Source organism: Ornithorhynchus anatinus, chromosome 1 (assembly GCF_004115215.2).
Source record: "Ornithorhynchus anatinus isolate Pmale09 chromosome 1, mOrnAna1.pri.v4, whole genome shotgun sequence".
Lineage (NCBI taxonomy): Eukaryota > Metazoa > Chordata > Mammalia > Monotremata > Ornithorhynchidae > Ornithorhynchus > Ornithorhynchus anatinus.
Window position 1 is genome coordinate 110,464,853 of NC_041728.1, and position 20,881 is coordinate 110,485,733.

The following is a 20,881-nucleotide window of genomic DNA, read 5'->3' on the forward strand; positions in this document are numbered from 1 at the left end:
GTAAGTGCTCAATAAATATGATTTAATAAATGAATGAAACTCTGTGCTCAATTACATGCTTCTATCACTACTTAAAGTTTTCCTACTCTCCCTATCTTTTATCTCGCCTCCTCTCCCCACCTAGATCTGAGATCACTCAATCAGTGGTATTTAGTGAGCATGTTCGGTGCACAGAACACTGTACTAAATACTTGGGAAAGCACAATACAACAGAGTTGGTAGATGGGCTCCCTGCCCACATGGAACTTGGAGTCTTCAGGGCGAGACAGATATTAAAATTAATTACACATAGAGGAAATAGTAGAGTAAAAGGATATTTACACCAGAAACAAAGTTGAACTCTTCCTGCCCCTCAATAAGAAAGGCTAAGTAAGAAATACTGCATCTGAAAAGCTTCTAAGATAATACATGGGGAAAATGTCAAATTCAGAGGAAAGGAAAACGTTAGAAAAAATTCAGGGACATAATGAATCAGCTAGTCCGTGGCATTTACTGAGCACAAGTACTGACAGCTACTTGCATTTCAAATGAAATAATTCCCTTTCAAATGAAAGATTTGTTTTCAAAATTCTAAATTGGCATAGTAACCAGTCCAGCTTACCTGACAGCTAAAGAAAAGTCAGCTCTGCTTATGTGGTGCAATTCTGAGCTCTATTTAGAGCAAAGCACTGAAATTAGTGCTTGGGAGAATAAGACACATTCCTTGCCTTCAGTGAGCTGGAAATCTAATGAAAGAGACAAGTAGTCAAAAATAGTTTCCAAAGATAAGGAGCAGGAGGAAAAATAAAGCTATAAAATGTAGTACTAATATTACAGGATGACAGTGCTGAATAACAATTGAGCATGTAGATTAATATACACATTTACTTATGTTGATGAGAATGGGGATAAAATATATAAGGGATAAAGATAGATGTTGAGTTGACGTATCTTGAGATGCTGTGTCTACCAACTCTGTTGTACGTTCCCAAGCATTTAGTACAGTGTTCTGTGCACCGTACATGCTCACTAAATACCACTGATTCAGTGATCTTGGATCTAGGTGGGAAGAGGAGGAGAGATAAAAGATAGTGAAAGTAGGGAAACTTTAAATAGTAGATTATAGAAAGACTTTGGAGATGGGGCAGTTCAGGAATTCAAAAATTCAAGAAATGGATCTGGGTGACAATGGGTGTAATAGACTGAAGTATAGAGAGAAAAAGTAGTTAGTGCAACACACTGAAGAAACCTCTGGGGAAGTACCAAGCAGAGAAGTGACAGATTTCCTTCCTGTAGAATGTTTATAATAATTATGGTATTTGTTAAGCACTTACGATACTCTTGTAACTGCTGGGGAAGATACAAGTTAATCAGGTTGGGCACAGTCCCTGTCTCAAATGAGGCTCATAGTCTCAATCCCCATTTTACAGATGAGGTAACTGAGGCACAGAGAACTTAAGTTACTTACCCAAAGTCACAGAGCAGTCAAGTGGCTGAGTCAGGATTAGAACCCAGTCCTTCTGACTCCCAGACCTGTGCTTTATCCATTAGGCCACACGTATCCTGAGGGAGACAGACATAAAAGTATTTACAAATGGATTAATCAAAGTAAGAAATTAAATGTACAACTGACCAATATACATGTCAAAGTGCTTAGGGGGAGGCTGGATACAAGGAGACTAATGAGGAGACTGAGGAGTCAATCAATCAGTCAAATTTATTTATTGAGTGCTCCCTGTGTACAGAGCATTGTACTAAACGCTTGGGAGAGTGCAATATAACAGTAAACAGACACATTCCCTACCCACAGTGAGCTTACAGCTAGAGGGGAAGACAGATATTCATATAAATAAATACATTACAGATATGGACATAAGTGCTGTGCGTTGAAGTGGCGAGTATGTGAATAAAAGGGAGCAAATCACGGTGATGTAGAAGGGAGTGGGAGCTAAGGAAATGAGGGCTTTGTCAGAGAAGGCCTCTAGGAGGAGATGTGCTTTCAATAAGGCTTTGAAGGTGGGGAAAGTAATTGTCTGTCAGATGAGCGGAAGGAGGACATACCAGGCCAGAGTCGGAACGTGGGTGAGAGGTTAGCAGTGAGATAGATGAGATAAAGATGCAGTGAGTAGGTTGGCATTAGAGGAGTGAAGTGTGTGGGCTGGGTTGTAGTAGGACAGTAACAGGGTTAGGTTGGAGGGGGCAAGGTGACTGAGTTCTTAAAAGCCGATGGCAAGGAATTTCTGTTGGATGAGGAGGTGGATGAGCAACCACTGGAAATTCTTGAGGAGTGAGAAAACATGACCTGAATGTTTCTGGAGAAAAATGATCCAACTAGCAGAGTGAAATATGGACTGGAGTGGGGAGAGACAGGAGGAAGGGAGGTCAGCAAGGAGGGTGATGCAGTAATCAAGGCAGGATAGAATAAGGGCTTAATTAACATAGTAGCAGTTTGGATGGAAAGGAAAGGGTGGATTTTAGTGAAGTTGTGCAGGCTGAACCAACAGGATTTAGAGATTGGCCGGATATGTGAGTTGAGTTGAGAGAGCAGAGTCAAAGAAAACGCCAAAGTCATCAGCCTGTGAGACGGGAAGGTTGGTAGTGCTGCCTATGGTGATTCATTCAATAGTATTTATTGAGCGTTTACTATGTGCAGAGCACTGTAATAAGCACTTGGAATGTACAAATCGGTAACAGATAAATCATAGTAGCTGTTTGGGTGGTAAGTAAGAAACAGATTTGGGAAATGTGCAGAAAACGCCCCAGCCCCACATCACTTACGTACATATTCTTAATACTGTACTATTTCTCTTATCTGTAAATTATTCTCTGTAATTTATTTTAATGTTTGCCTTCCCTTGTTACCTCTTTGTTGGCAGGGATCATGTCCAAAACTTAATTGTAGTGTACTTACTGAAGTGTTTAGTACAGTCCTCTATACACAGTAAACACTCAATACATACCTTTGATGGATTGATTGATTGATTGATTGGATGACCAGGAAGGATTTATCAGTTGTTTGAATGTGGAAGCTAAAAGATGGTGAGGAATGGAGAATAACACACACACAAACACACATACACACAAAAAAAACCAATTTATCTATCGGTTACCAATAGAGACAACTTTGAGAGGCATGGGATACCAGATCTGAGACAAAGGTAGATGGAGATGAAAATCAATCAATGGCATTTTTTAAGCACTTACAGAATGCAGAGCCCTGTACTAAGCACTTAGGAGAGCACCCAAATTGGTAGAAAACATTCTCTACCCACAAAGATTGCAGTTTCCATGTTGACTACTTGATTTTAGGAGTGGGAGTCATTTCAAACCTTTTTCAGGACAGTGTCAGTAACAGCTACTAAATGATTGTCTTTTGAACTTGAACTTCATCTTCTTTTTATACAGCTTCCTGGGGCGCAAGAGCATGTTCCATCACTGATTTCAAGTCTTCCTATTGTAAAAAGAGGTGCAGTAAAATATGATGATGGATCCTCTAATGGTCAACACTAGAGATTATAAAAATAAATCAAAATTTGAGTCTTGTCCACATTGGCCAAAGATGGTTCTTGACCTATCTGGTAGCTGTATTTAAAAAAACCCCACCTTTAAAAAGGCAAAACAAGGAACAAAGAGTGGATGGATTCTATCCAACTAGTTGTTTGAATTGCAAAAGATTATCTGGATTTCTGTTGGCCAGGTACTAATCCTGCCATTGCTGAATTATAAATCACTGGCAACAATTTTAAGGTTTTGTAGATTTTAGAAATTTGAAAAATAAAAGTCTACTAGAACAAAGATAAAAATGTGCTTCCATCCCTCTCCTACATGGATTTAAATTTCTCTGGAGTCTTTAGACCATGACCTTTATCTATTTGTAATTTGTTAGGGAAGTTCTGGTAGTATTTTGAATTGGCTTCTCTCCCAGTGATTGGTGCATACTCTCTAAATATCTTTAGAGAATTATAGTTCCTCTTTGGCTCTGGTTACTTCTCAGAGCCTGCTGTGTTCAATTTCAAAGCCTATTTTGGTTTGCATTGAAATGATTAAGTTGAAGAGTGTTATTCTTCTCCTGTTTTGGAGCATCAACTGGGTGCAGATGATATCATATTTACAGGCCCTAAATGGCCATCTCAGACGAAGCACCCTTGAAATTCTAACGTCTAAGTAAGATCTTAACCAGCTCTAGGTTATGATCTAAATGAATAGGAGGAAAGTGGAATTGTCAATCCCAAGGTACCTTTCCTTCCTAAATTCCAACTGTCCTCAGATACCAATCCCTGTGTTCACTCCCCTAAGAGCCTTGATTTCAGATGATCATTGCCTTTCTAGAAACTCCTTTCAATTTAAAGTGAATATCTATCTTAAATACAAATGCGGGAATCAAAAGCAGAGATTTCAAGACAGGCTGTGGAAACTTCACAGCTAATCCCCACGTAGCTGAGAGGCCACAGTAATCTGGTTAAGCGTCAAATAGAGCTGGAGGATGACAATTTCACCTGAAATGGAAACTTAGGTCTAAATTCCATCCAGACAACTCAAGCGTGGCTCAGTGGAAAGAGCACGGGCTTTGGAGTCAGAGGTCATGGGTTCGAATCCCGGCTCTGCCACTTGTCAGCTGTGTGACTGTGGGCGAGTCACTTCACTTCTCTGGGCCTCAGTTCCCTCATCTGTAAAATGGGGATTAAGACTGTGAGCCCCACGTGGGACAACCTGATTCCCCTGTCTCTACCCCAGCGCTTAGAACAGTGCTCTGCACATAGTAAGCGCTTAACAAATACCAACATTATTATTATATGCCATAGTGAGATTCAAAACTGGGCTGCATCTGCTATTTACTATTTGTTGCTGAACTATACTTCCCAAGTGCTTAGTACAGTGCTCTGCACACAGTAAGTGCTCAATAAATACGATTGAATGAATGAATGAATGAATGAATGAATGAATGAATGAATACTGGGAGTGGAGATAGTGAGGTTCAGGTAGGAGCAATTTGGAGTGCATCAATGATGTTGCTACTCTCCTTCCTGATTCCCAGGAAATGTGTCCCTCTGTGACACCCTGATTCTCTTTTTTTATTTTCTTCCTACACTCTGCCTAATGAGCATCATTCTCCTGACAGATGTACTGATTAGTTTTACCCCATCATCATCAATGGAATTTACTGAAGTGCTTACTCTGTGCAAAGCACTGTAATAAGCACTGGGGAGAGTACAATATAGCAGAGTTGGTAGACAAGTTCCTGCCCACAACAAGCTTACGGTTTAGAGGGGGAGATATACATTAATAATAATAATAATTATGGTATTTGTTAAGTGCTTACTATGTGCCAAACACTGTTCTAAGCACTGGGGTAGATACAGGGTAATCAGGTTGTCCCACATGGGGCTCACACCTTTAATCCCCATTTTACAGATGAGGTAGGTAACTGAAGCACAGAGAAGTTAAGGGACTTGTCCAAGGTCACACAACAGAGAAGAGGCAAAGCTGGGATTAGAATCCACATCCTCTGACTCCCAAGCCTGTGGTATTGCCACTAAGCAATGCTGCTTCTCATTAGTATAAGTAAAAAATGTGTAATATATAATTTACAGATGTGTTCGTGAGTGCTGTGGGGCTGGGAGTGGGGAGAATTTCAAATACCCAAAGGTCGCAAATCCAAGTGCATAGGTGATGCAGAAGGGAGAGGGAGCTAGGAGAAAGAGGGTTTAATTGGGGAAGGACTGTTGGAGGAGTATGTCCTTAATAAGGCTGCTCACAGGGTTCACAAATACCAACATTATTATACTGTTCTTTGCAAGTTCTGAGTAAAGTGATCTGCCCACACTAAACACTCAATAATTACCATAGATTGATAGATTTTTTTTAATGGGCAGTAAAAAACAACAAGCAGCTATGGAGATCTTACTTAGGAGGAAATGGTAAGATTGAGGAAATGGTAAGATTTTCCAACTGTTGGTGAATTCTCCTTGCCCTGCACCTTTTCTCTTTCACCCTGTCTTTTTTCTGTTTCTCTTTCTTTGTACAACACAGTTAATTGCATTTATGGAGAGTCTGTCTATATGAGCAGAAAATACACTAGGATCATTAAGGAAAGAGGATGCTATTCGAATTTGAATAAAACTTTCCCCTAATTGGAATTTCTTATATATAACAGTTACTGTTATTGTAATACCTGAAGCCCTTTCACGAGGGTTATAATTGCACATGTTTTCCAGGACTCACTCTTGTGTAAACAGTGCTTAGTTTGCGTACATGCACACACAATACACTGATCGAGAAAGATAGACAGACATCAGATATACAGAATGCATTCTTAGATTAGCAGTAATTATTTATTAATCTTATAATTATAGGCAGTAATTATAATTTGCAAGCTCCTTGTGGGAAGGAAGCATGTCTACCAAATCTATTGTTCTCAAGTCTCTCAAAAGCATAGTACAATGCTCTGCAATCAGTAAGTGCTTAAAAAGTATTACTGATTGATTATTAAGAACTTTAAATCTTACCTGTGTATAAACTGTCAAATGAAGTAATTCTCAGAATTTTTTTTAAATTCCCTTGTAAAAACAAATAATAGATGTAAGTCTGTTTTTAGTGCTTGAATAATGCTACATTATGCAAATAGGAAAAACAACAGCTCTGTTAAACATCCTCTGGGTATTTGGGGAAATTTCCCACCCTGTTTTGACAGGAAATTATTTTGCTAGATTTGTAATTGCTAGAGAAAATAAAGTGTAGCAGTAAATATATCTTGTAATTCAATTTTCAATTTTATTTTTTAGATTGTACTTACTAAAGGGGCAACATATAAAGCCTTGAAGTTGCTCTGGAAGAACTTTTTAACTAATAAACAATACAGAAGCTAACAAAATATTATTAAATCTATATATAAGCTGTAATATCTCAGTTATCTTTACACTCTGTTTTATTAACTGTCTGGATAATTTAAGTATTACTGTATCATTGGTTGTGCATTTAATTTCTACTAGACTATCCTAAGGGCTAGGACTCTACCCAGTCACCGGATTGTAAATTACTTGCTTTGCAAAAGCCTCAGGGGACATGGTACTCAATGAGTTAGGGGATTTGAATGATTCTATCCCTTAGAACTCCTGGAGTGAATAGTTATCTCTAAGATAGTGTTTGCTTCTCTAGTAAAATTAAGGTTTCAATTTTTTACTTTTCATTAATGACTTGGGATTAAAATTCTTAAGGCCCTATTCAGGCTGATAAAACAACGTGTGAAAGCAAAAATGAAACCTATCAAATGTGGCTGCAAAGAAGAAATGATCAGGAATTGGAAAATAAGTTTTTTCTTGACTAAATCAGTTAGAGAGTTACAGAAAGGAAGACTATAAAAACTAGAACAGGTTAAATCATGTAATAGTTATCCTAACCTTTGTGATGACATCTTATCATTTAAAATGATTCCCATGACTATGGGAATTTGGTTCAACTATGGGGTACTTCTGTCCTGGAGGTGTTGATCCTGAATTTGTTTCCTTCCTAGGTTTGGTGACAAGTTCTTTCCCTCAACGTTTCTTATTTACTATTTTCCACATTTCCCAGGGAAGCGACCTCTCGGGGTCTAATAAAGCTCACCACGCTTTCTAGCATTGCCTCCACAATCTCATACTGATTCAAACGATTATATCAGTTATATTTATCGAGCTCTTACTGTGTGCAGAGCACTGTACTAAACGTTTGGGTGTGTACGCTATAATAGAGCTGGTAAACAGGTTCCCTGCCCACAGTGAGTTTTCAGTCTAGAGGGGGAGATGGACATTAATATAAATGAATTATAGATATGTTTAAAAGTGCTGTGGGGTTGAGGATAGGGTGAATAAGGTGAAATTCCATAAACAATAGTCCTTATCCTCAATACTATTCTTATCGTGACACCAACTTCCCTCACAAGCTATGGTGTGGTGGACCACAGACCACTCTAGTCTCATCTGGCATTTTTCTCCCCTTCAGAGACCACCTAAAATTATTTCTCTTCAATCATTAAGACTTTCCAGATTGAGAGGAAATCAAATTCACTGCGGATTCCCTTCCCCGTCCACATTATCCCTCCCTTCCATGGGAAAAGCACAAATATTAAACTTGAGTTTTAATACCAACATTAGGTTGTTAGTACTTCATCTATATATATATATATGTATGTATGTTCATTCATTCAGTTGTATTTATTGAGCTCTTACTGTATGCACAAATGGGAAAAACACAAATATTAAACTTGAGTTCTAATAGTAAAGTTAGATTGCTAGTCCTTTATATATATATATATATACATATATATATATATATATATATATATATATATGTTCATTCATTCAATCATATTTATTGAGCACTTACTATGTACAGAACACTGTACTAACTGCTTGAAAAGTACAATTTAGCATAAAGAGAGACAATACCTGCCCATGCCGACTTCATGTCATATATGTCTATGTATATGTATATATTTATACATAATTTTATGTATTTCCATTTTAGAGACCAATAGGGAAGGGCTGTCAATGAGCTGATCAATAAATAATACGTATTGAGAGTCCATTATATGTTGAGCATTGTACTGTCTAGATGAGAACAATGGAGGTAGAGGCTCTATCTATGCCAACAGTCAATGAATCTATCAATCATATTCATTGAGCACTCATTGTGTACAGAGTACAATATAACAGAATGGTAGACATATTCCTTGCCCATAATGAGCTTACTGTCTAGAGGGGGATATTAGGAGGGGACAAGTTGATTGAATGCTTTAAAACCAATGGTGAGGAGTTTCTGAATGATGCAGATAGATAGGCTACCACTGGAGGTTCTTGAGGAGTGGGGAAAAATGGACTATATTTTTTTTTAGAAAAATGATCCAGACCTCAGAGTAAAATTTGGACTGGAGCGGGGAAAGACAGGAGGGGAGGTCAGTAATTAGGCGGGATAGAACAAGTATTTGGATCAATGTGCTTGGATGGAGGGGAATGGGCAGATTTTAGAGATGCTGTAAAGGTTGAATTGACAGGATGTGGTAACGGACTGAATATGTGGGCTGAATGAAAGAGAGGAGTCGAGGATAATGTCAAAGTTACAGGCTTGGGAGAAAGGAAGGATGGTGATCCTCTCTACAATAATGGGAAAGTGCAGGGAGCGTAAGGTTTGGGTGGGAAGATGAGGCATTCTGTTTGGTCCCCCAAGGGAGATGATGTGACCTTGAGCAAGTAACTTAAAAGTTCCATACAGCAGTTTTCTCATACAGTCTATTGGGTAAGATACCCAGAGGTAAACTGTTTTCAGTTAGTAACATTATATTGTACTCTCTCAAGCACTTAGTACAGTGCTCTGAACACAATACATTTTTAATAAATACCATTGATTGACCATCGATTTAGTTAACGAAAGGGGAAGGAAGAATAAAAATTCAACCTGGATGAGTAGATTAAGGAATCTTGTCTTGTGCCATTGAGTCGTCTCCAAGCCATAACGATGCCATGGACGTATCTCTCCCAGAACACCTCACCTCCATCTTCACTCTGGTAGTGGATCCATAGAGTTTTCTTGGTAAAAAATACAGAAGTGGTTTACCATTGCCTCCTTACACTCAGTGGACTTGAGTTTCCATCCTCGACACTCTCCCATGCCTCTGACCCCCAGCACAGGTAAAATTTGACTTGCAGCAGATTGTCTTCCACTTGTTAGCCACTGCCCAAGCTAAGATTGGAATGTGTAAGCCTCTGGTTGACTCTCCCTCCCATAGCCAAGACTGGTCGAGTACTGGAAACTCTCCAGGTGTGACCCTGAGAGGGGAGAGGAAGGAATAGAGTAAAAAATAAGCAACTGAATTGAGTACATAGACTGACCACAGACCACAGCTCTCTCTACTTTCAAAGCTATTAGGAAAGAGCATCTTTTCCAGGTAAGGCTTTCCCTATTAACTTCACTTCCCCAGATTAAATCGTCCAACTATCACTTCAGCACATCTGCACCCATTATGCCTTGGTGTCCTCACAGATACTCCTTGTGCTTCTATATATAACAACTTACATATCTTGCTACTTAAACACTGACTCATATATGTATCTATTCCTCTTATCTTCCTCCTATTACTAAATTGTTTCATTGCCTATCTCCCCATCTTGATAATCAGGTCCTTGAGGGGAGGGATAGTGTCTACTAACTCACTCTAGACTGCCAAGTGGTCAGGACAGTGTTCTGCACACAGCAGGTGCTCTATAAATATTGATGGACTGATGAACAGGTATGTTCCTATACCCTGATCAGCAGTATGAATAGATTCTATGAAAATAGAGTATTAAGTGAAAGAATGTAGAAAAAGTATGGTTTCCCTTAGGAGATAACACAGAGTACGTTAACGCGTTCCCAAGATCCATATGTGTATATAGATATAGATGATGCTATGGATATAAATATATGTACCTATATATACCTTTGCCTGTTTACTTGTTTTGATGTCTGTCTCCCCCCTTCTAGACTGTGAGCCCGTTGTGGGCAGGGATTGTCTCTATTTGTTGCTGAATTGTACTTCCCAGCTCTGCACACAATAAGTGCTCAATAAATATGATTGAATGAATGAATGAATATATATAGATATATGTATAGGTATATATGTGATGATATAGATACATGTGTAGATATAGATATAGATATGGGTGTAGATATAGATTAAAAACTAAAACAGTTCCATGATCAAATTCTAATCTAAAAAAGTATCAATAATGAAGGCTCATGAATTACATTTTTGGAAAATATGTATAGATCCTGGTAGTCAGAAGGACCTCGATTCTAGTCCCAGCTCCACCACCTACCTGCTGTTGGACCTTGGGCAAATCACTCAACTTCCCTGTGCATCAGTTACCTCATCTGTACAATGGAGATTACGATTGTGAGCCTCATGTGGGACACAGACCGTGTCCAACCTGGTTACCTTGCATCTACCCCAGTGCTCAGAACAGTGCCTAGCACATAGTAAGTGTTTAACATATACCAGATAGTAAGCGCTTAAAAAAATACCTTAAAAAAATCAGCTTTTTGAGGTTCCCACAGCCACCCAGCACTGTTGAACTTTTACTGGGTCCCAGCAGGCCCAGGAAAAACAGCAGCTCCCATGTCCCTCAGATCTGATTCAAAGCCCTTGAACAAGACAATGTCTGGAGCCTTGAACTGTGTAAGAGCTCACCCTTACAGAACTGTAACTAGCTACTTTGTTCAATATTGCTGTCAGTGATGGTTGCTTTGCTTTCTTCTGTTATTGTTCTGTTGGATCACTCCTATTTAGATTTTGGGTCCTCTCTGGGACTGGGGACTGTGTCCAATATATACATTTTATAATTACCTCAGGGTTTAGCACAAGGCTTCCCATGTAGTATGCACTTAATGGATAATCAGCCAATCAATCAATAAATCAATAGTATTTATTGAGTGCTTACTCCAATCTATTCATTTTATAATAACCTCGGGGCTTCCCACATAGTATGTGCTTAGAATGAATAATCAATCAATCAATCGATGACATTCATTGAGGGCTTACTCTGAAGCAGTATCCTGTACTAAACAAATTGAAGAATCCAGGAGAATTAGCAAACACAATCCACTCCCTCAAGGAGTTTACAATTATCATCATTTCTGCTACTATTCTTATTCCTACTACCTTCACCACCACTATTACTAATGATGTATTCAGAACAAAACATTTGATGCTATCAGAAGACCTATGCCTTTTTGGCCACTAAGGATATTTTGTCTGCCCAGAAATTCACTTCTTGGGACTATGACGTCATTGGTGAAGGTTTTGACCTGAAGAACCATCTGGGGAATTCTGGGAGACTTTCAGGCTTAAGAGGAATTCTGCAAAATAGATGACTAATATGGGCAGCCATGACTGCAGCAGGTCCCAAGGTATTCTCCGTAGAAATAAATCCCTACAGCACAACATCAACATTCTGCCATGGTCACTTCTGGTTCTTCAAATGCCGTCAAAACTTTTCTGATCCATAGCGACTCCATGGGCTCTCCAGAATGTCCTATTTTCTGCAGTAAAGTCATTCTGGAATGTATATCCATAAAGTTTTCTTGGTAAAGATATAGAAGTAGTTTACCATTTTACGCTGCAAAAACTTCAGTCTCAGCCTTTGTCTTTGCTCAAAGTTTTGATCGCTTGATCATCCTCCTTTGACTCTTTCCCATGCCACTGATGCCCAGCACAAGCGAATTGACTTTGCCTGACCCTTTGGCTTAGACTTTTCCATTATGGGTAACCCGGTGTGGCAGAGCGCTAAGCTTTATCACCGTACTCTAACTCTCCTGCCAAGATTAGGTGTCGATTCGCAGAAGTGCCGTGGTCACTTCTTATAGATGAAAAAAACTTTACAGGCATTTCACAGTGTGTTACACCCCTGCCTGCCTACTCTTCTCCGGCTTTCTGGACAACAGCTGAAACATGGCAGGCCGGTAAGAAAGAGCACGAGAGGCACGGAGCAGATTATTAACACTACAGTCAATTTCTTCACTCAGGTTCTCCATTTTGCAGTCTCAGAACTAAGGATCATCCATCGTTCCCAAAGGGAAACTCCATCATCATCACTGTCAGCAGCAGTAATTAGAGAAGCAACATGACCTGGTGGATGGAGCATGGGCCTGAGAATCAGAAGGACCTGGGTTCTAATCCCAGCTCTGCCACTTGTCTGCTGTGTGACCTTGGGCAAGTCTCTGGGCCTCAGTTACCTCATCTGTAAAATGGGGATTAAGACTGTGAGCCCTAAGGGGGTCAGGGATTGTGTCCAACCTTATTAACTTGTTTCAACCCTGACAGTACAGTGCCTGGCACATTGTGAGTGCTTAACAAATACTATTAAATAAATGACTGCAAAGGGATATGATTTGGTCACGTCAGATTTGAAAGGATGTTAAATGTGGATCCCCTATCATCATGGAGTACAGCTGTGTTATATAATCTGCTCTATCTCATTCAATCACTTCAACAGAACCATGGGAACACAAGAGATCTAATGTTATGTTCCAAATGTTTTTTACTATGTTCATGCTAATTCTGGTGTATGTACTCTCCCAGGCTCTTAGTACAGTGCTCTGCACATAGTGAGTACTCAATAAATACCATTGATTGATTTAGTGTCTCCAAATCTTGGAAACGGTTGTCCTGGAGCTATTTCTGTATTCTGGTAACTGCTCTGGAGATCCAAAAAACAAGATAGGAGGATGGTTTGGAACCACTTTCTAGAGTCAGTGCCACACTGTTTTGACAATCTTGCCCAAAGAAGACCAAAGCCAAGACCAGCCTACACCTTGTTCTTAGTCAACATTAAATTGAAGCAGCCCCAATGATGCCTGGTTCTACCTTCTCCCCAAGGAATTAGTCAAGAGTGGTTTATGACTGACAGCTGGAGGATGTGTGAAAACCAAACTTCTGAGACAAGAAAAAGCAGTTCAAAGAAGATAAAATGCTGACAAGCTTTTGAAAGAAAGTGTGAAAGTCATTAACTGTTCATCAACCTTGATTTTCACTCGTCAATAAAAATAAAAACTGTGGCATTTTTTAAGCCCTTACTATGTGCCATGACTCAGTATAGATACAAAATAATCAGATCAGATCAGTCCCTGTGTCAAATGAGGCTTAATCTAAGAGAGTGGGAGAACAGGTATTTATTCCCCATTATATGTGAGAAAACTGAGGCACAGAAAAGTTAAATGATTTGCCCAAGGTCACACAGAAACCAAGTGATGGAGCCAGTATTATAACCCAGGTCCTTTGACTCCCAACTCCATAATCTTTCAGTCAGTCAATCATATTTATTGAGTGTTTACTGTATGCAGAGTACTGTATCGTGTACTTGGGAGAGTACAATATAACAGTAAACGGACACATTTCCTGCCTACACTAAGCTTACAGCCTAGAGAGAAGACAAACATCAACAAATAATGTTACAGATATATATGTAAGTGCTGTGGGGCTTCGATGGGATGAATAAAGGGAGCAGGTCAGGACTTTCCACCAGGCAACCTCTTCTCATCACAGAAAAATAGGGAGTGAATTTCTTCTGCCTTGGAGAGAGCCTTAAAGCAGTGGTCTATGGAAAATAGGCAGGAAAGGAAATAAGGATTGTCCTCAAATACCCTGGTAGAATGAAATGTGAGGTCAGCAACTTTGCTTAGGTTTGCAGGATTCCACATACTTTCAGGAGATGCAATCATGATCTGAGAATGCTTTGTCCATTGTCTGAAATGTTCTTGACTAAAGTCTGCATCCAAACTACTTATTAATCCATATAACCTTTAGATCTGTAGTTGTCATCCTCTCTTAGAAATCAAACAACCAATCAGTGATATTTGCTGAGCATTTGTTGTGTTCAGAGTACTACACTAAGTGCTTGGAAAAGTATAATACAGCAGAGTTGGTAGATGTAATCTCTGGCCACAAGGAATTTACAGTCTAGAGGCGAGACAGACATTGAAGCTTATGGATCAGGGAAACAGGAGAGTATAAGAATATTTAAACAAGTATGGTGGAGCTGAGATGAGTATCAAAGTTTTTAGGCCTTCACAGCCATGTTTAGAGTTGATGCTGTTTGAAGGGAAGGTAAGAGAAATGAGAGCTTAGAAAAGGCCTCTCAGAGGAGTTGTGATTATAGGAGAGTTATGAAGGTTGGGTGAGTGGTGGTCTATCTCATATGAAGTGGGACGGTGTTCCAGGCCTGTGGAGAACTTGGGCAAGGGATCAGTGGTGGGATAGATGGGATCAAGGTACAGAGAGTAAGTTGGTGTTAGAGTTGTGGAATAGGTGGCCTGGGTTGTAGTAGGAGTTCAGAGAGGTGGAGTAGGAGGGGAAGAGCTGACGTAGTAAGTGCTCAGTGAATGCCTTTAAACTCTGCTAAGGAGATTCTGTTTGATACAGAGGTGGAGGACCAACTAACGGAAGATTTTGAAGGGTGTTGAAATTTGACTGGTGAGCAGTTTTTCAGAAAAATGATCCCGCTCCTCAAAATAAAGTATGGATTGGAGATGGGAAAGAGAATGCAGGGGGATCAGGAGGGGACTGATGCAGTAGTCAAGGTGGGAAACGATGAATGCTTGGATGAACAAGTTGGCAAAGTGGATGCAGAGGAAATGGCAGATTCTAGAGATGTTGGGAAGGTAGAACAGACAGGATTTTGTGCCCTTGTTGCAATAGGGTTGGGAAACAGAGATAGGTACTGGATAATACCAAGGTTATGGGCTTGTGAGATAGGAATAATGGTGTTGTCTACAGTGATAGAAAGGCAAAGGGAAGACAGGATTTAAGTGGGAAGAAAAGAAATTCTGTTTTGGACATGTCAAGTTTGAGGTGTTGGTGGGAAATCCAAATGGAGGTATTCAGAAGGCAGAAGGAAATGGGAGATTTCAGAGAAGGAGCAAGGTCAGAGTTGGAGATGTAGATTGGGGAATCAACTGCTTAGAGATGGTTGTTGAAGCCTTGGGAGTGAATACATGATCCAAGGGAGTTGTGGGGGGGGCGGTAAATGGAGACTAGAAAGGGACCCAGAACTGAGCTCTGAGGGACTCCCTCAGTTAAAGGGTGAGCACAGAAGAAGAGGCTGTTAAAGAGACTGAGAAGGACAGGCTGGAGAGGAGGAGAAGCAAGAGAGAAGAGTGTCAGTCAAGTTGAGGTTAGATAATGTTTCCAGGAGAAGGGGATGGTCCACAGTGTCATGGCAGCAGAAAGGTCCAGGAGGATGAGGATGGAGAAGTGGCTGATGAATTTGACAAGAAGGAGGTTTTTGGTGACCTTAAAGAAGGCTGTTTCCATGAGGTAGAGAGAGCAAAAACCAGATTGCAGTGGGTCAAGAAAAGAATTGGAGGGGAAGAAGAGGAGGCAGCCAGTGTAGACAACTCATTCAAGGAGTTTGGAGGTGAATAGTAAGAAGGAGATGGGGCAATAAGTGGCAGGTGCCATGAGGTCAAGGGACTGTACTTTGGGGCTTTTTTTAGGATATGCCGTGGGCATGTTCAAGAGCAGTGGGGAAAGAGCCACTGGAAACTCAGCAATTGAGGATGGCAGTCAGGGAGGGCAAGGAGGGGGGAATTGCTTTGATGAATGAAAGCGGGTCACAAACACAAGTGGAGGGTGTAGAATTTGCAAAGAGGCAGGAGATTTCCTCTTGAGATATTGCTGAAAAAGATAGGAGAGTCGAAGAGGGTGGGGGGCTGGTGGAGGAAAGGATTGCAGAAGAGCAGGGGCATCTCCAGGGTTGATACCTTTCTTCTTTCCTGGGTATCACAATAGCCCCACATTGGCGGTGTATGAATCAGTCTGGAGTCACTTGGAATTTGAAGACTGTACATTAAAATTCTCATCTTGTAAGAAGAGTCTGAAGGTCATGATGCCATATCTTAAAAAACACTAATATGGACATTTCTTTTTCATCATATCATTATTCAAATAAATTTAAGGAACCAGTTCAGAATGAAAGGTACAGACTGTGAGTTTTAGCTCCCTGTGCACTCTTGAAAGCAAGAAAACACAGTTCCATCCATAAAATTTAATAAAGCAACTATTCAAAATTGTGAAATAGGCTAATAATAATTGCTTGGTGAAAAATGAATCCTTCCTTCGCATTACATGCTCAGCAGAACAAAACAAAATAAAAAAAGTGTCTTCCCAAAACTTATTGACTGAGTGATTATGTCTCATCAATGAAACCAAACTAATCTTAAACCAACTGATAAGCCACTGAAGGGGATCTCACTGGAGACTTGTAAATTATTCCTCGGGGTCACTTAGTGGGAACTTTTTTTTTTCCCTCTGATTCCTTCAATCTCTATGGAAACAAGTTCCATAGACTAGGAGGAGCTCAGAAGAATGGACCACATCAGCATCTGGAAAGTTTTTGCTCTCTCATCTCTATGGCAACAGTAAAACAGAGAGGAGGAGAAGGAGGAGCTCTGGAAAACCAGAGCCTTTGAGATTTGCAATTGTAATTCTGACTCTTCAGCTCCACCTCCTTTTGGAATCTGAAGTGAAAACACATGGACCATTCAGGGGCTCTGTGTCTGCTTGGGTCACTATAGTAACAGTAGAACAGAGAACGAGTGGACCACTGTACAGCTAGCCGAATACTTCAGGACATAAATGTTGATGGGATCCAGTCCCCCAAAGAACAGCTTAGTACTGTGCCGGAATTCTGGAGCGCTTTAGGGAAATGCTCCAGAGACTGGGGAGGATTCAACGCGGATGTGGTGAATTGAGTGACAGGAAAAATGCAGAACAAGAAGAAACTGTGGATGTTGGGAATGAAGATTATGAGAGGTAAAATCAGAAAGGGAGGAAAACAATGATTGAGAGTATTCCCAGTAATTCGGGAACCCTCTGCACTTCCTATCATTCAAACCTGACATTTCATCTTAATCCAAATACAAGGCAACTATAAACCTTTTAGTTATGTGTAATATTGTAACAGTATCTGTGGAAGTAATAATAGTAATAGTAGTAACATTTATTGAACATTGAACATCCACTTAGTGCAGTGTACTCTACTAGGCCCCATGTACCTCATGATAGATTTTTATATTCCTTCAAGAGTGTCGAGTTGTTTTCCTTTGCTAATTCATGTCATTCATGTTGAGGACGATCTTGTGAATCCTGAGCCTTCTAAAATAAAAATTTATGAGCGAACAAGAAATAAAGCTGCTTATTATTATAGAGGGATACTGAGGAGACCTAGATTTCTAGATCAGATTACCAAACATTTGAGTGGTCATGGGCTTAAGTGCCCCAAGTTCGTTCCAGAAGTGTATTTTGTGCTGTAACTCTCTAGTCATGTCATGAAAAACCTCATGTTATGGAAAACATACATTCATAGAGGCTATTGTTTCAGTGAGAATTAATGGTTTAGGAGTTGTGTGGTACTCTAATGCATTGTACTCTTAATAATAATAATGATGGCATTTGTTAAGCACTTACTATGTGCCATGCAATGTTCTAAGCACTGGGATGGATACAAGGTGATCAGGTTGTCCTAAATGAAGCACACAGTCTTTATCCCCATTTTACAGATGAGGTAACTGAGGCACAGAGAAGTTAAGTGACTTGCCCAAAGTCACCCAGCTCACAAGTGGTGGAGCTGGGATTAGAACCTATGACCTCTGACTCCCAAGCCCGGGCTCTTTCCACTGAGCCATGCTGTATCTGACTCGCAGGCTCATGCTCCTTCCAATAGACCACTGTGCATTCCCCAAGATAGCTCTGCTTTTTGAAAGGAGGTTGCAAGGTATTTTTTGTGACCCAAAGCAGCTATTTTACTTAGACTGTGAGCCCCCTGTGGGGCAGGGACTGTGTTCAACTTGGTTACCTTGTATCCACCCTTATGTTTAGTACAGTGCTTGGCACATAGTAAACACTTAACAGATATCACAATGACGATTAAGATACTTTTCTCCACAGAGGTATGTTTCCTTTCTTAATATATGAAATGATCCATAGCTGTCATCTAAAATTAGACCCATTAAATAAAACAACCACATGCATTACTCTTCAATTATCTTTAAATCCAATTATTATTGTAAATATGCAGTCCTATAATTGTGCCTCTGAATAAAGAACATAAAATTTAGCTTAAAGCTCCCAAATGAATTCAGAATCCAATAGACAAATGTAACATAAACCTTTACCTGAATAGATTTTAATTTTGGAGTGGTGGGTGTTATCTGTATTTCAATATAATTGCAGTGATTTTAATGGATCATATTATATATTTATAATTGGCTCATTGAGTGAACTGAGTGAAAAATAGTGCATGATTTTCCTTTCAATATTTCAAAGTAAATAAATCTAGATATTGCATTTTAAATAATTTAACATAAATTTTTAAAAAGTGGCATCTAGTGAAAAATGGGGAAAATTACCATTGACAAATATGCAATAGACTCATTTAAATGACTTATTCATAACCAGCGAACAGCACAAATGTACTCTCCTCCCTTCTGAAAAGACACAATTGTCATTGCCTCAGTTAGTAAATTCTTTCAGGAACTAAGATTCAATGCTCTGAATGCCTGGAATTCTGTAACTAATTCCAAGAGATCTGTAATTTAAACAATGGATTGTACATAACCTCTTAGAAAGAAGATTAATGATCCCTTTCATAATTGGCTGATCTTCTAAATTGGAAGAAAATTAGGACCTGATTCTCTCAGGATGCCAGATAGATTATTTAGCCTTTTGGATGTTTTGGGACTCATTATCACATCAAAAATAATTTGAAATTCACTGGAAGTGAGGAATTTCCATATTTCACTAGGCATGTAATCACTAATAGATTTGTTAAACTCAAGGTGTATTGTAACAATAAAGGAGAATGAATAATGCTATTAACCTTATAATATTTTCAGTTGACATAAATTAATGCATTCAATTATATTCACATATATGTGCATACACATGCATACACTACACATGTGTATATATGTACATATATCCACATCAAAGATGACTGACATTAAAATGCATTCATGGGTGCAAGTGGAGCTGATCAGACCAGTTGTAGGATGACACTGTCTGAATCACACCAAGGGATAGACTTGTTAGCTTTCTGGAATATTTTGTGGCAACCCTCCTGAAGTTCCCAATATCCCCACCTCCCTCACTCATCTCTCTTGCCCTGATGATCTCGTTAGCTAACAGAGAAGCAACGTGGCCTAGTGTAAAGAGCACAGGCTGGGGAATCAGAGGACCTGGGTTTCGATTCTGGATCTGCCACTCGCCTTATGACCTTGGGAAAGTCATTTCACTTTTTGGTGTCTCGGTTTCCTTAGCTATAAAGTGGGAATTCAATACCTGTCATCCCTCCTACTTAGACTGAGGGCCCTCAGTGGGACAGGGACGATGTCTAATTATTATCTCGTATCTACCTCACCACTTAGCTCAGTGCTTTGCTTACAGTAAAGCTTAGCAAGTATTCATTCCTTCAATCAATCAGATTTACAGAATGCTTATTGTGTGCACAGCACTGTACTAAGCACTTGGGAGAGTATGATACAACAATAAACGGACACATTCCCTGCCCACAACGAGCTTGCCACTACTGTCATTGACAAAATCAATAAGAGCGACCAACTCTATTGTGTTGTACTCTCCCAAGTGCTGGGTACAGTGCTCTGCACATAGCAAGTACTCAAAAAGTACTGTTAATGAGAATCAAAATCATCTGGCACAAAGCCTCCAAAATCTCCCTTTCCCCTTCTCAACTCTCTCCCTCCCTCCCACCTGTTTTCAAAATCTACCCTTCTTCCTGTGCCTCTGAAGGGATCTCCCATCTCCTCTTAAAAACATCTGCACTCATCTTTCCTCCCCAGCCAATATCTTCAGCTGGTTACTCTGTCGGGGCTCTGTCCCCTCTGATTTCAAACATGACCCTGTTTCCTAAATGCTAAAAAGAACCTTTTCTGGATCCCACTGCACCTTCCCACAGAAAACCCACTACCCTCTTCCCATGTTTGTCAAAACTAATATAATCCAGCCTGCACACTTGGTTCCTCTAAGCAGCTTGGTTTAATGGAAAGAGCACAGACTTGGGAGACAGAGGACATGGGTTCTAATCCGGGCTCTGCCACTTGTCTGCTATGTGACCTTGGGCAAGCCACTTCACTTCTCTGTGCCTCAGTTACTTCAACTGTAAAATGGGGATTAGGACTGTGAGCCCCACGTGGGCAAACCGATTACCTTCTATCTACCCTACTGCTTAGAACAGTGCTTGGCACATAGTAAGCTCTTAACAAATACCATAATTATTATTCTCACTGTACCTCTATCTCATCTATCTCTCTGCTGACCCCTGGCCCATGTCCTCCAAGAGGCCTTCCCTGACTCAGCCCCCTTTTCCTCTTCTCCCTC

The 20,881-nt window shown here is 40.0% G+C and overlaps 1 protein-coding gene and 1 non-coding gene across 4 annotated transcripts in view; one reads left to right on the top strand and one right to left on the bottom strand.

Moving 5' to 3' along the window:
- Positions 1 to 9,651: 9,651 nt before the first annotated feature.
- Positions 9,652 to 9,789, bottom strand: LOC114816063. Its single transcript, XR_003763838.1, has one exon. It is a non-coding gene; the product is annotated as a small nucleolar RNA SNORA7 (small nucleolar RNA).
- A 7,284-nt stretch (positions 9,790 to 17,073) lies between these two features.
- MBNL1 (muscleblind like splicing regulator 1) overlaps positions 17,074 to 20,881 on the top strand; it is a 290,117-nt gene continuing 286,309 nt past the window's right edge. For 2 of the 3 annotated variants that reach the window (XM_029069756.2, XM_029069761.2), the window contains exon 1: positions 17,078 to 17,299. The gene's annotated coding sequence lies outside the window, so the exon portion shown is untranslated. Of the gene's footprint in view, positions 17,300 to 20,881 lie in introns of all 3 variants that reach the window. The other variant, XM_029069811.2, reaches the window with a different exon arrangement.